This window comes from Pleurodeles waltl, chromosome 9 (genome assembly GCF_031143425.1).
Source record: "Pleurodeles waltl isolate 20211129_DDA chromosome 9, aPleWal1.hap1.20221129, whole genome shotgun sequence".
NCBI lineage: Eukaryota > Metazoa > Chordata > Amphibia > Caudata > Salamandridae > Pleurodeles > Pleurodeles waltl.
In genome coordinates this window covers 807,185,712-807,198,659 of record NC_090448.1, presented here as the reverse complement: position 1 = coordinate 807,198,659, position 12,948 = coordinate 807,185,712, and the positions used below count along the sequence as shown (strand labels likewise).

The window sequence follows — 12,948 nt, the reverse complement described above, 5'->3', positions numbered from 1 at the left end:
GGGCGTTTATGGATAGGTGAGTGAGTACAAGAGTGGTGTATGTGAGATTGACTGAGTCCATGAGTGCATGTATGAGTGAGTGGAAGCATGAGTGAGTGATTCTGTACATGAGTGCGTATATTGATAGGTGAGGGAGCGCCCGAGTGGTGTATGTGAGACTGAGTGTATGAGTGCATGTATGAGTGAGTCAAAGCATGAGTGGGCATAGGCGACTGTGTACATGAGGGTTTGTATGAACGAGCGAGTGCATGAGTAGTGTATCTGAGATTGAATGAGTGCATGAGCACACGTATGAGTGAGTTAATGAATGCATGAGTGGTGCACAGCTGACTTAATACTTTTTTGACTGTATGACATAAAAAACAAATACAAAGGTATAGCAAGAGCATGTTTATGTATAAAAACAGTCTCATTGTATCTGTCATTAATATTTTTGTGCTTCAAAATGTCTTTTGAGATACCTAACATCATCGAACTGCAGCAACTATTGGAAAAAAACAGGAGAGAAAGATATGTTAGAATTTGATCTTCACAGTTACACAAATATAATAGTACTCATAGCATTAGTGCATGCCATTATTACAATGTAGTTAAAATATCAATTTTATTTTTTCACTGGTCGGGGCTTTTATACTTCTTCACAGTATAACGATGGTTACAAAAAGCAACATCTTCGAACAGTGAGGGGAAAAATAATCAATGGATTGTATAAAAAACCCAAATCTGCACAGTAAATCACAGCAAATAAATGTCTTTGTATGATCTCCGGAGATTCATGTACTGGTTTTATAAGTGTGAGCAGGCAAATATTCACCACATATTCCACGTTTATGATTTGCAGTAAGGTAGTATGAGACTGTTGACTTTTATTAAGCAGAACCAAAGCTCACAAAATACCTTTTTAGGTTCCTTGCAAGAACAGAATTACATCCAGTAAGGCTGATGACATCACTGCTCAACGGTCCACTCGGCAGCAGCAGATCATGTGAGCTGGGATGAGCAATCAACAAGCAGAACTAGGTTGGTCCCATTCCCTAACCTGGGAGGTCCAGGCTAGGATTCCCTTAATCTGTGCTATAGATTGCATTTTAGGGTTTAAGGACCTGAACTCCCATCCATATCTGAAAGGAAGCATGCCTGGAACGGATAAGCATGTTAGCACCATTGACTCCTTGTTTCTGTATCATGGTATGAACTTCTAGTTTCAGAATGTCTGCAAGCATCAGGATGGTTGGCTCTTAATTTCCAATATGTGTCCAAGGCCATTATCGGCAGTGACCGTGATCCTTGTAATTCGACCGTACTGTACTTTGAAGGAAAAACTTGCTTCCTTAGTACTGAACTACGGAAAGAAGACAAAGTCTGTAGGACGCTGGCTTGGAGGGTAGACCAGGGGGGATTAGAGGAGCACTGGAGGGGCCACAAGTAGGCAACAAATACACACCCTCAGCGGCACAGGGGTGGCCAGGTGCAGGGTGCAAACAGGATGTCGGGTTTCCAATGCTAGACTATGAGGAGAACCCGGGGGTCACTCAGAGGCTGCAGGCCAGGTCCAGGGGTGGTGTTTTGGGCACAAATTCGTTTGGACAGGGAGGAGAGTCGCCTGCTGAATGTGGCTGCACCAGGTGTTGGTTTGTCCAAGGCATGGGGGCTGCAGGTGCAGTGTGTCGTTAGGCGTCGGATATCTTCCTCCGGAGCTTCCCAGTCAGGGAGGTCCTCGGGATTTGCAGGCATCCTAGTGGAGGGGTGGAGAGATCAGCCCAGGGTGGGCACTTGCTCACAATTACCTGTGTGTAGGAAAGTACCATCTTGCCTGGCATGTTACCCCCATTTTTCACTGTATATATGTTGTTTTAGTTGTATGTGTCACTGGGACCCTGGTAACCCAGGGCCCCAGTGCTCATAAGTGTGCCTGAATGTGTTACCTGTGTAGTGACTAACTGTCTCACTGAGGCTCTGCTAATCAGAACCTCAGTGGTTATGCTCTCTCATTTCTTTCCAAATTGTCACTAACAGGCTAGTGACCATTTTTACCAATTTACATTGGCTTACTGGAACACCCTTATAATTCCCTAGTATATGGTACTGAGGTACCCAGGGTATTGGGGTTCCAGGAGATCCCTATGGGCTGCAGCATTTCTTTTGCCACCCATAGGGAGCTCTGACAATTCTTACACAGGCCTTCCACTGAAGCCTGAGTGAAATAACGTCCACGTTATTTCACAGCCATTTTACACTGCACTTAAGTAACTTATAAGTCACCTATATGTCTAACCTTTACCTGGTAAAGGTTAGGTGCAAAGTTACTTAGTGTGAGGGCACCCTGGCACTAGCCAAGGTGCCCCCACATTGTTCAGGGCCAATTCCCCGGACTTTGTGAGTGCGGGGACACCATTACAGGTGTGCACTACATATAGGTCACTACCTATATGTAGCTTCACAATGGTAACTCCGAATATGGCCATGTAACATGTCTATGATCATGGAATTGCCCCCTCTATGCCATCCTGGCATGGTTGGCACAATCCCATGATCCCAGTGGTCTGTAGCACAGACCCTGGTACTGCCAAACTGCCCTTCCTGGGGTTTCACTGCAGCTGCTGCTGCTGCCAACCCCTCAGACAGGCATCTGCCCTCCTGGGGTCCAGCCAGGCCTGGCCCAGGATGGCAGAACAAAGAACTTCCTCTGAGAGAGGGTGTGACACCCTCTCCCTTTGGAAAATGGTGTGAAGGCAGGGGAGGAGTAGCCTCCCCCAGCCTCTGGAAATGCTTTCTTGGGCACAGATGTGCCCAATTCTGCATAAGCCAGTCTACACCGGTTCAGGGGACCCCTTAGCCCTGCTCTGGCGCGAAACTGGACAAAGGAAAGGGGAGTGACCACTCCCCTGACCTGCACCTCCCCTGGGAGGTGTCCAGAGCTCCTCCAGTGTGCTCCAGACCTCTGCCATCTTGGAAACAGAGGTGCTGCTGGCACACTGGACTGCTCTGAGTGGCCAGTGCCACCAGGTGACGTCAGAGACTCCTTCTGATAGGCTCCTTCAGGTGTTAGTAGCCTATCCTCTCTCCTAGGTAGCCAAACCCTCTTTTCTGGCTATTTAGGGTCTCTGTCTCTGGGGAAACTTTAGATAACGAATGCAAGAGCTCATCCGAGTTCCTCTGCATCTCTCTCTTCACCTTCTGCCAAGGAATCGACTGCTGACCGCGCTGGAAGCCTGCAACACTGCAACAAAGTAGCAAAGACGACTACTGCAACTCTGTAACGCTGATCCTGCCGCCTTCTCGACTGTTTTCCTGGTGGTGCATGCTGTGGGGGTAATCTGTCTCCTCTCTGCACTAGAAGCTCCGAAGAAATCTCCCGTGGGTCGACGGAATCTTCCCCCTGCAACCGCAGGCACCAAAAAGCTGCATTACCGGTCCCTTGGGTCTCCTCTCAGCACGACGAGCGAGGTCCCTCGAATCCAGCAACTCTGTCCAGGTGGCCCCCACAGTCCAGTGACTCTTCAGTCCAAGTTTGGTGGAGGTAAGTCCTTGCCTCACCTCGCTAGACTGCATTGCTGGGAACCGCAACTTTTGCAGCTACTCCGGCCTCCGTGCACTTCCGGCGGAAATCCTTTGTGCACAGTCCAGCCTGGGTCCACGGCACTCTAACCTGCATTGCACGACCTCCTAAGTTGTTCTCCGGCGACGTGGGACTTCTTTGTGCGACTTCGGGTGAGCACCGTTTCACGCATCCTCGTAGTGCCTGTTTCTGGCACTTCTCCGGGTGCTACCTGCTGCTAAGAGGGCTCCTTGTCTTGCTCGACGTCCCCTCTCTCTCCTGGTCCAATTTGCGACCTCCTGGTCCCTCCTGGGCCACAGCAGCATCCAAAAACGCTAACCGCACGATTTGCAGCTAGCAAGGCTTGTTGGCGTTCTTTCGGCGGGAAACCACTTCTGCACGACTCTACAAGGCGAGAGGGATCCGTCCTCCAAAGGGGAAGTCTCTAGCCCTTTGCGTTCCTGCAGAAACCGCAGCTTCTTCTGTCCAGTAGAAGCTTCTTTGCACCCGCAGCTGGCATTTCCTGGGCATCTGCCCATCTCCGACTTGCTTGTGACTTTTGGACTTGGTCCCCTTGTTCCACAGGTACCCCAGATTGGAAATCCAGCGTTGTTGCATTGTTGGTTTGTGTCTTTCCTGCATTATTCCTCTAACACGACTTCTTTGTCCTTAGGGGAACTTCAGTGCACTTCGCACTCACTTTTCAGGGTCTTGGGGAGGGTTATTTTTCTAACTCTCACTATTTTCTAATAGTCCCAGCGACCCTCTACAAGGTCACATAGGTTTGGGGTCCATTCGTGGTTCGCATTCCACTTTTGGAGTATATGGTTTGTGTTGCCCCTATCCCTATGTTTCCCCATTGCATCCTAGTTCAGCCTAAGCTGCTCTGCTAAGCTACCATTATCTATCAGCCTAAGCTGCTAGACACCCTATACACTAATAAGGGATAACTGGGCCTGGTGCAAGGTGCAAGTACCCCTTGGCACTCACTACAAGCCAGTCCAGCCTCCTACATTGGTTGTGCAGCAGTGGGATAAGTGCTTTGAGACTACTTACCACTCTTGTCATTGTACTTTTCATAAGAGAAAAATATACAAAACAAGGTCAGTGTATATACACATAGCCAAAAAGTTTTGCATTTCCTCTTTTCACTCTTTTCTAAGTGCTGAAAAGTACTTCTAACTTTCTAAAAAGTTCTAAAAAGTTTTAAAAGTTTTTTTTCTCTGTCTTTCTAAAAGCTCTGACAAACTTTTTATCTTTTGCTATCACTTTAACTCTCTCTAAAAATGTCTGGCACAGGCCAGAATGTTGATCTGTCCAAACTTGCATATGATCACCTTAGCTGGAAAGGAGCAAGGAGTCTCTGCATAGAGAGAGGTTTGAGTGTAGGGAAGAATCCTTCCTTGGAATTGTTACTTAACATGCTTAGAGAACAAGATAAGGCAAGAAGTGCCCCATCTGTTGAAAAAGTAGCTAATGGTTCCCAATCTGATCCAGGGACTCCCCCAGGAAAAGATTCAGGAAAGAAACTTCCTAGCCTGCCCATTACTAGACAGTCTAGCATAGTTGGTAATGATGTTGGGTCACACCATACAAATAGTGTTGTCTCACGTCATAGCAAAAACATTTATTCTCACCACAGTGATACTGATGTTTCTGTGAGCAAAGCTGTTAGGGTGCCCTCTGTAAGGGACAGGTCTCCTTCTGTCCATTCTCACCATACTTCTGTTTCAAGGCATGTCCCTCCCACCCACCCTGATGACAGATTGTTAGAAAGGGAGCTCAATAGATTGAGAGTGGAACAAACCAGACTGAAGCTCAAGAAGCAACAGCTGGATTTGGATAGACAGACTTTAGAAGTAGAGAAGGAGAGACAGAAACTGGGTTTAGAAACCCATGGTGGCAGCAGCAGCATTCCCCATAGTCATCCTGCAAAAGAGCATGATTCCAGGAATCTGCACAGGATAGTTCCCCCTTATAAGGAGGGGGATGACATTAACAAGCGGTTTGCTGCACTTGAGAGGGCCTGTGTTGTACAGGAGGTCCCTCAAAGGCAGTGGGCTGCTATCCTATGGCTATCATTTAGTGGAAAAGGTAGGGATAGGCTCCTTACTGTGAAAGAAAGTGATGCCAATAATTTTACAGTTCTTAAGAATGCACTCCTGGATGGTTATGGCTTAACCACTGAACAATACAGGATAAAGTTCAGAGACACCAAAAAGGAGTCTTCACAAGACTGGGTTGATTTCATTGACCATTCAGTGAAGGCCTTGGAGGGGTGGTTACATGGCAGTAAAGTTACTGATTATGACAGCCTGTATAACTTGATCCTGAGAGAGCATATTCTTAATAATTGTGTGTCTGATTTGTTGCACCAGTACTTGGTGGACTCTGATCTGACCTCTCCCCAAGAATTGGGAAAGAAGGCAGACAAATGGGTCAGAACAAGGGTGAACAGAAAAGTTCATACAGGGGGTGACAAAGATGGCAACAAAAAGAAGGATGGTAAGTCTTCTGACAAGGGTGGGGACAAATCTAAAAATGAGTCTTCATCAGGCCCACAAAAACACTCTGGTGGGGGTGTTGGGCCCAAATCCTCCTTTAATCAAAACAAAGAAAAGAAACCATGGTGCTATTTATGTAAAGTAAAAGGCCATTGGACAACAGATCCCAGTTGTCCAAAGAAAAGCACCAAGCCTCCTACCACTACAACCCCTACTGCTACCCCTAGTGTCCCTACTAATAGCAGTGGTGGTGGGTGCAAACCTACTAATAGCCAATCCAAGGGAGTAGCTGGGCTCACTATTGGTAACTTAGGTGGGGTTGGCCTTGTTAGGGAGGCCACAGAGGCGGTGTTAGTCTCTGAGGGGGCTATTGATTTAGCCACCTTAGTTGCTTGTCCCCTTAATATGGATAAGTACAAGCAGCTACCCCTAATAAATGGTGTTGAGGTTCAGGCCTACAGGGACACTGGAGCCAGTGTGACTATGGTCATAGAGAAACTGGTCCACCCTGAACAACACCTACTTGGTCACCAAGTAACCGATGCTCACAACAACACACTTAGCCACCCCATGGCTGTTGTTAATCTCAACTGGGGGGGGGGTTACTGGTCCAAAGAAAGTTGTGGTAGCCACAGATTTACCTGTAGACTGTCTACTAGGAAATGATTTGGAGACATCAGCTTGGTCAGATGTGGAGTTGGAGGCCCATGCAGCAATGCTGGGCATCCCAGGGCATATTTTTGCTTTGACAAGGGCTCAGGCCAAAAAGCAAAAAGGACAGGGAAGCTTGGATCCTGGAACAATGGACCAAGTGCTCCCTAAAGCTAGGGTTAGTAGAAGCAAACCACTTCCTACTATCCCTCCCTCTACAGTGGATTCTACTTCTGAGGAAGAAGAATTCCCTCCCTGTGCAGAACCTACACCAGATGAGCTTCAAGCAGACACTGCTGAGCTTTTGGGTGAAGGGGGGCCTGCCAGGGAGGAGCTGAGTGTGGCACAGCAAACCTGTCCCACATTAGAGGGTCTCAGACAGCAAGCTGTCAAACAGGCTAATGGGGATGTCAGTGACGCTCACAGAGTTTACTGGGAGGACAACCTCTTGTACACTGAGCACAGGGATCCTAAACCTGGAGCTGCCAGGAGACTAGTGATTCCTCAGGAGTACAGAAAGTTCCTCCTAACTCTTGCCCACGACATTCCCCTAGCTGGGCACCTGGGTCAAATGAAAACTTGGGACAGACTGGTTCCATTGTTTCATTGGCCTAGGATGTCTGAGGACACAAAAGATTTTTGTAAGTCCTGTGAAACCTGTCAAGCCAGTGGCAAAACAGGTGGCACCCCAAAGGCACCCCTTATTCCACTGCCTGTGGTTGGGGTTCCCTTTGAAAGGGTAGGGGTTGACATAGTTGGCCCCCTTGACCCTCCTACTGCTTCAGGCAATAGGTTTATCTTGGTGGTAGTGGACCATGCCACAAGATACCCTGAAGCAATTCCTTTAAGGACCACTACAGCACCTGCAGTGGCAAAGGCCCTCCTGGGAATATTTTCTAGGGTGGGCTTCCCAAAGGAAGTAGTATCAGACAGGGGAAGCAATTTCATGTCTGCATACTTAAAGGCCATGTGGAAGGAGTGTGGTGTAACTTACAAGTTCACTACACCCTATCATCCACAAACAAATGGACTGGTGGAGAGATTTAATAAAACTCTCAAAGGCATGATTATGGGTCTCCCTGAAAAACTCCGCAGGAGATGGGATATCCTTCTACCATGCCTCCTTTTTGCCTACAGGGAGGTACCCCAGAAAGGAGTGGGCTTCAGCCACTTTGAACTTCTTTTTGGACACCCTGTTAGGGGTCCACTCACACTTGTAAAGGAGGGTTGGGAACAACCTTTAAAAGCTCCTAAGCAGGATATTGTGGATTATGTACTTGGCCTCAGATCAAGGATGGCTGAGTACATGAAAAAGGCCAGCAAAAACCTTCAGGCCAGCCAAGAGCTCCAGAAGCAATGGCATCATCAGAAGGCTGTTTTGGTTCAGTACCAACAAGGGCAGAAAGTGTGGGTCTTGGAGCCTGTGGCCCCAAGAGCACTCCAAGATAAATGGAGTGGACCCCACACAATTGTTGAAAAGAAGGGAGAAGTCACCTATTTAGTTGACTTAGGCACTGCCAGGAGTCCCCTTAGGGTGCTCCATGTCAACCGCCTGAAACCCTACTATGACAGGGCTGATCTCACCCTGCTCATGGCAACTGATGAGGGACAGGAAGAAGACAGTGATCCTCTACCTGATCTCTTCTCTTCCACAGAACAAGATGCTCTTGTGGAAGGTGTAGTTTTGGCTGATTGTCTTACTGCTGAGCAGAAAGACCATTGCATAAATCTCCTAGATCAATTCTCTGAACTCTTCTCTACTGTGCCAGGTACCACTTCTTGGTGTGAGCACACTATAGATACTGGAGACAGTTTACCTGTCAAAAGTAAGATCTATAGGCAGCCTGACCATGTCAGGGACTGCATAAAGCAAGAGGTGCAGAAAATGTTAGAACTAGGAGTGGTTGAGCACTCTGAAAGTCCATGGGCTTCTCCTGTGGTACTTGTACCAAAACCCCATTCCAAAGATGGAAAGAAGGAAATGCGGTTTTGTGTAGACTATAGAGGTCTCAACTTGGTAACCAAAACTGATGCTCACCCTATACCCAGGGCAGATGAGCTCATAGATACACTGGCATCTGCCAAGTATCTAATCACTTTTGATTTGACTGCAGGGTATTGGCAGATCAAATTGTCAGAAGATGCTAAACCTAAAACTGCATTTTCAACCATTGGAGGACATTACCAGTTTACTGTAATGCCTTTTGGTTTGAAAAATGCACCTGCCACTTTTCAAAGGTTGGTGAACACAGTCCTGCAAGGGCTGGAAGCTTTCAGTGCAGCATATTTGGATGATATAGCTGTCTTTAGCTCCAGCTGGGATGATCACCTGGTCCACCTATGGAAAGTTTTGGAGGCCCTGCAGAAGGCAGGCCTCACTATCAAGGATTCAAAGTGCCAGATAGGGCAGGGGAAGGTGGTTTATCTGGGACACCTTGTTGGTGGGGAACAGATTGCACCACTTCAGGGGAAAATCCAAACAATTATTGATTGGGTTCCCCCTACCACTCAGACTCAAGTGAGAGCCTTCCTAGGCCTCACTGGGTATTACAGGAGGTTCATTAAGAACTATGGCTCCATTGCAGCCCCTCTTAATGACCTCACATCCAAGAAAATGCCTAAAAAGGTATTATGGACAGCAAACTGTCAGAAAGCTTTTGAGGAGCTGAAGCAGGCCATGTGCTCTGCACCTGTCATGAAAAGCCCTTGTTACTCTAAAAAATTCTATGTCCAAACTGATGCATCTGAATTAGGAGTAGGGGCAGTCCTATCACAACTTAATTCTGAGGGCCAGGATCAACCTGTTGCTTTTATTAGTAGGAGGTTGACCCCTAGAGAAAAGCGTTGGTCTGCCATTGAGAGGGAGGCCTTTGCTGTGGTCTGGGCTCTGAAGAAGTTGAGGCCATACCTGTTTGGCACTCACTTCATTGTTCAGACAGACCACAAACCTCTACTTTGGCTAAAACAAATGAAAGGTGAAAATCCTAAATTGTTGAGATGGTCCATATCCCTACAGGGAATGGACTATACAGTGGAACATAGACCTGGGAGTAGCCACTCCAATGCAGATGGACTCTCCAGATATTTCCACTTAGACAATGAAGACTCATCAGTTCATGGCTAGTCTTATTGTCCTTCGTTTGGGGGGGGGGGTTGTGTAGGAAAGTACCATCTTGCCTGGCATGTTACCCCCATTTTTCACTGTATATATGTTGTTTTAGTTGTATGTGTCACTGGGACCCTGGTAACCCAGGGCCCCAGTGCTCATAAGTGGGCCTGAATGCGTTACCTGTGTAGTGACTAACTGTCTCACTTAGGCTCTGCTAATCAGAACCTCAGTGGTTATGCTCTCTCATTTCTTTCCAAATTGTCACTAACAGGCTAGTGACCATTTTTACCAATTTACATTGGCTTACTGGAACACCCTTATAATTCCCTAGTATATGGTACTGAGGTACCCAGGGTATTGGGGTTCCAGGAGATCCCTATGGGCTGCAGCATTTCTTTTGCCACCCATAGGGAGCTCTGACAATTCTTACACAGGCCTGCCACTGCAGCCTGAGTGAAATAACGTCCACGTTATTTCACAGCCATTTTACACTACACTTAAGTAACTTATAAGTCACCTATATGTCTAACCTTTACCTGGTAAAGGTTAGGTGCAAAGTTACTGAGTGTGAGGGCACCCTGGCACTAGCCAAGGTGCCCCCACATTGTTCAGGGCCAATTCCCCGGACTTTGTGAGTGCGGGGACACCATTACAGGCGTGCACTACATATAGGTCACTACCTATATGTAGCTTCACAATGGTAACTCCGAATATGGCCATGTAACATGTCTTTGATCATGGAATTGCCCCCTCTATGCCATCCTGGCATGGTTGGCACAATCCCATGATCCCAGTGGTCTGTAGCACAGACCCTGGTACTGCCAAACTGCCCTTCCTGGGGTTTCACTGCAGCTGCTGCTGCTGCCAACCCCTCAGACAGGCATCTGCCCTCCTGGGGTCCAGCCAGGCCTGGCCTAGGATGGCAGAACAAAGAACTTCCTCTGAGAGAGGGTGTGACACCCTCTCCCTTTGGAAAATGGTGTGAAGGCAGGGGAGGAGTAGCCTCCCCCAGCCTCTGGAAATGCTTTCTTGGGCACAGATGTGCCCAATTCTGCATAAGCCAGTCTACACCGGTTCAGGGGACCACTTAGCCCTGCTCTGGCGCGAAACTGGACAAAGGAAAGGGGAGTGACCACTCCCCTGACCTGCACCTCCCCTGGGAGGTGTCCAGAGCTCCTCCAGTGTGCTCCAGACCTCTGCCATCTTGGAAACAGAGGTGCTGCTGGCACACTGGACTGCTCTGAGTGGCCAGTGCCACCAGGTGACGTCAGAGACTCCTTCTGATAGGCTCCTTCAGGTGTTAGTAGCCTATCCTCTCTCCTAGGTAGCCAAACCCTCTTTTCTGGCTATTTAGGGTCTCTGTCTCTGGGGAAACTTTAGATAACGAATGCAAGAGCTCATCCGAGTTCCTCTGCATCTCTATCTTCACCTTCTGCCAAGGAATCGACTGCTGACCGCGCTGGAAGCCTGCAACACTGCAACAAAGTAGCAAAGACGACTACTGCAACTCTGTAACGCTGATCCTGCCGCCTTCTCGACTGTTTTCCTGGTGGTGCATGCTGTGGGGGTAGTCTGCCTCCTCTCTGCACTAGAAGCTCCGAAGAAATCTCCCGTGGGTCGACGGAATCTTCCCCCTGCAACCGCAGGCACCAAAAAGCTGCATTACCGGTCCCTTGGGTCTCCTCTCAGCACGACGAGCGAGGTCCCTCGAATCCAGCAACTCTGTCCAAGTGGCCCCCACAGTCCAGTGACTCTTCAGTCCAAGTTTGGTGGAGGTAAGTCCTTGCCTCACCTCGCTAGACTGCATTGCTGGGAACCGCGACTTTTGCAGCTACTCCGGCCTCCGTGCACTTCCGGCGGAAATCCTTTGTGCACAGTCCAGCCTGGGTCCACGGCACTCTAACCTGCATTGCACGACCTCCTAAGTTGTTCTCCGGCGACGTGGGACTTCTTTGTGCGACTTCGGGTGAGCACTGTTTCACGCATCCTCGTAGTGCCTGTTTCTGGCACTTCTCCAGGTGCTATCTGCTGCTAAGAGGGCTCCTTGTCTTGCTCGACGTCCCCTCTCTCTCCTGGTCCAATTTGCGACCTCCTGGTCCCTCCTGGGCCACAGCAGCATCCAAAAACGCTAACCGCACGATTTGCAGCTAGCAAGGCTTGTTGGCGTTCTTTCGGCGGGAAAACACTTCTGCACGACTCTACAAGGCGAGAGGGATCCGTCCTCCAAAGGGGAAGTCTCTAGCCCTTTGCGTTCCTGCAGAAACCGCAGCTTCTTCTGTCCAGTAGAAGCTTCTTTGCACCCGCAGCTGGCATTTCCTGGGCATCTGCCCATCTCCGACTTGCTTGTGACTTTTGGACTTGGTCCCCTTGTTCCACAGGTACCCCAGATTGGAAATCCAGCGTTGTTGCATTGTTGGTTTGTGTCTTTCCTGCATTATTCCTCTAACACGACTTCTTTGTCCTTAGGGGAACTTCAGTGCACTTTGTACTCACTTTTCAGGGTCTTGGGGAGGGTTATTTTTCTAACTCTCACTATTTTCTAATAGTCCCAGCGACCCTCTACAAGGTCACATAGGTTTGGGGTCCATTCGTGGTTCGCATTCCACTTTTGGAGTATATGGTTTGTGTTGCCCCTATCCCTATGTTTCCCCATTGCATCCTATTGTAACTATACATTGTTTGCACTGTTTTCTAAGACTATACTGCATATTTTTGCTATTGTGTATATATATCTTGTGTATATTTCCTATCCTCTCACTGAGGGTACACTCTAAGATACTTTGGCATATTGTCATAAAAATAAAGTACCTTTATTTTTAGTATAACTGTGTATTGTGTTTTCTTATGATATTGTGCATATGACACTAAGTGGTACTGTAGTAGCTTCACACGTCTCCTAGTTCAGCCTAAGCTGCTCTGCTAAGCTACCATTATCTATCAGCCTAAGCTGCTAGACACCCTATACACTAATAAGGGATAACTGGGCCTGGTGCAAGGTGCAAGTACCCCTTGGTACTCACTACAAGCCAGTCCAGCCTCCTACACTGTGGACCTTCTCTAGCTATCTAGCTAGTGGATCACCTGGACACGGGCTGTCGTTGTCGGGTGCAGAGTGGTCATGACTCACGCATACGGAGTGAGGTGGG

At 48.2% G+C, this 12,948-nt stretch overlaps 1 protein-coding gene across 4 annotated transcripts in view; it reads right to left on the bottom strand.

The window, feature by feature from the left end:
- Positions 1 to 417: 417 nt before the first annotated feature.
- DNA2 (DNA replication helicase/nuclease 2) overlaps positions 418 to 12,948 on the bottom strand; it is a 179,906-nt gene continuing 167,375 nt past the window's right edge. For 3 of the 4 annotated variants that reach the window (XR_011198788.1, XR_011198786.1, XR_011198789.1), the window contains one exon: positions 418 to 484. The gene's annotated coding sequence lies outside the window, so the exon portion shown is untranslated. The remainder of the gene's footprint in view (positions 485 to 12,948) is intronic. The other variant, XR_011198790.1, reaches the window with a different exon arrangement.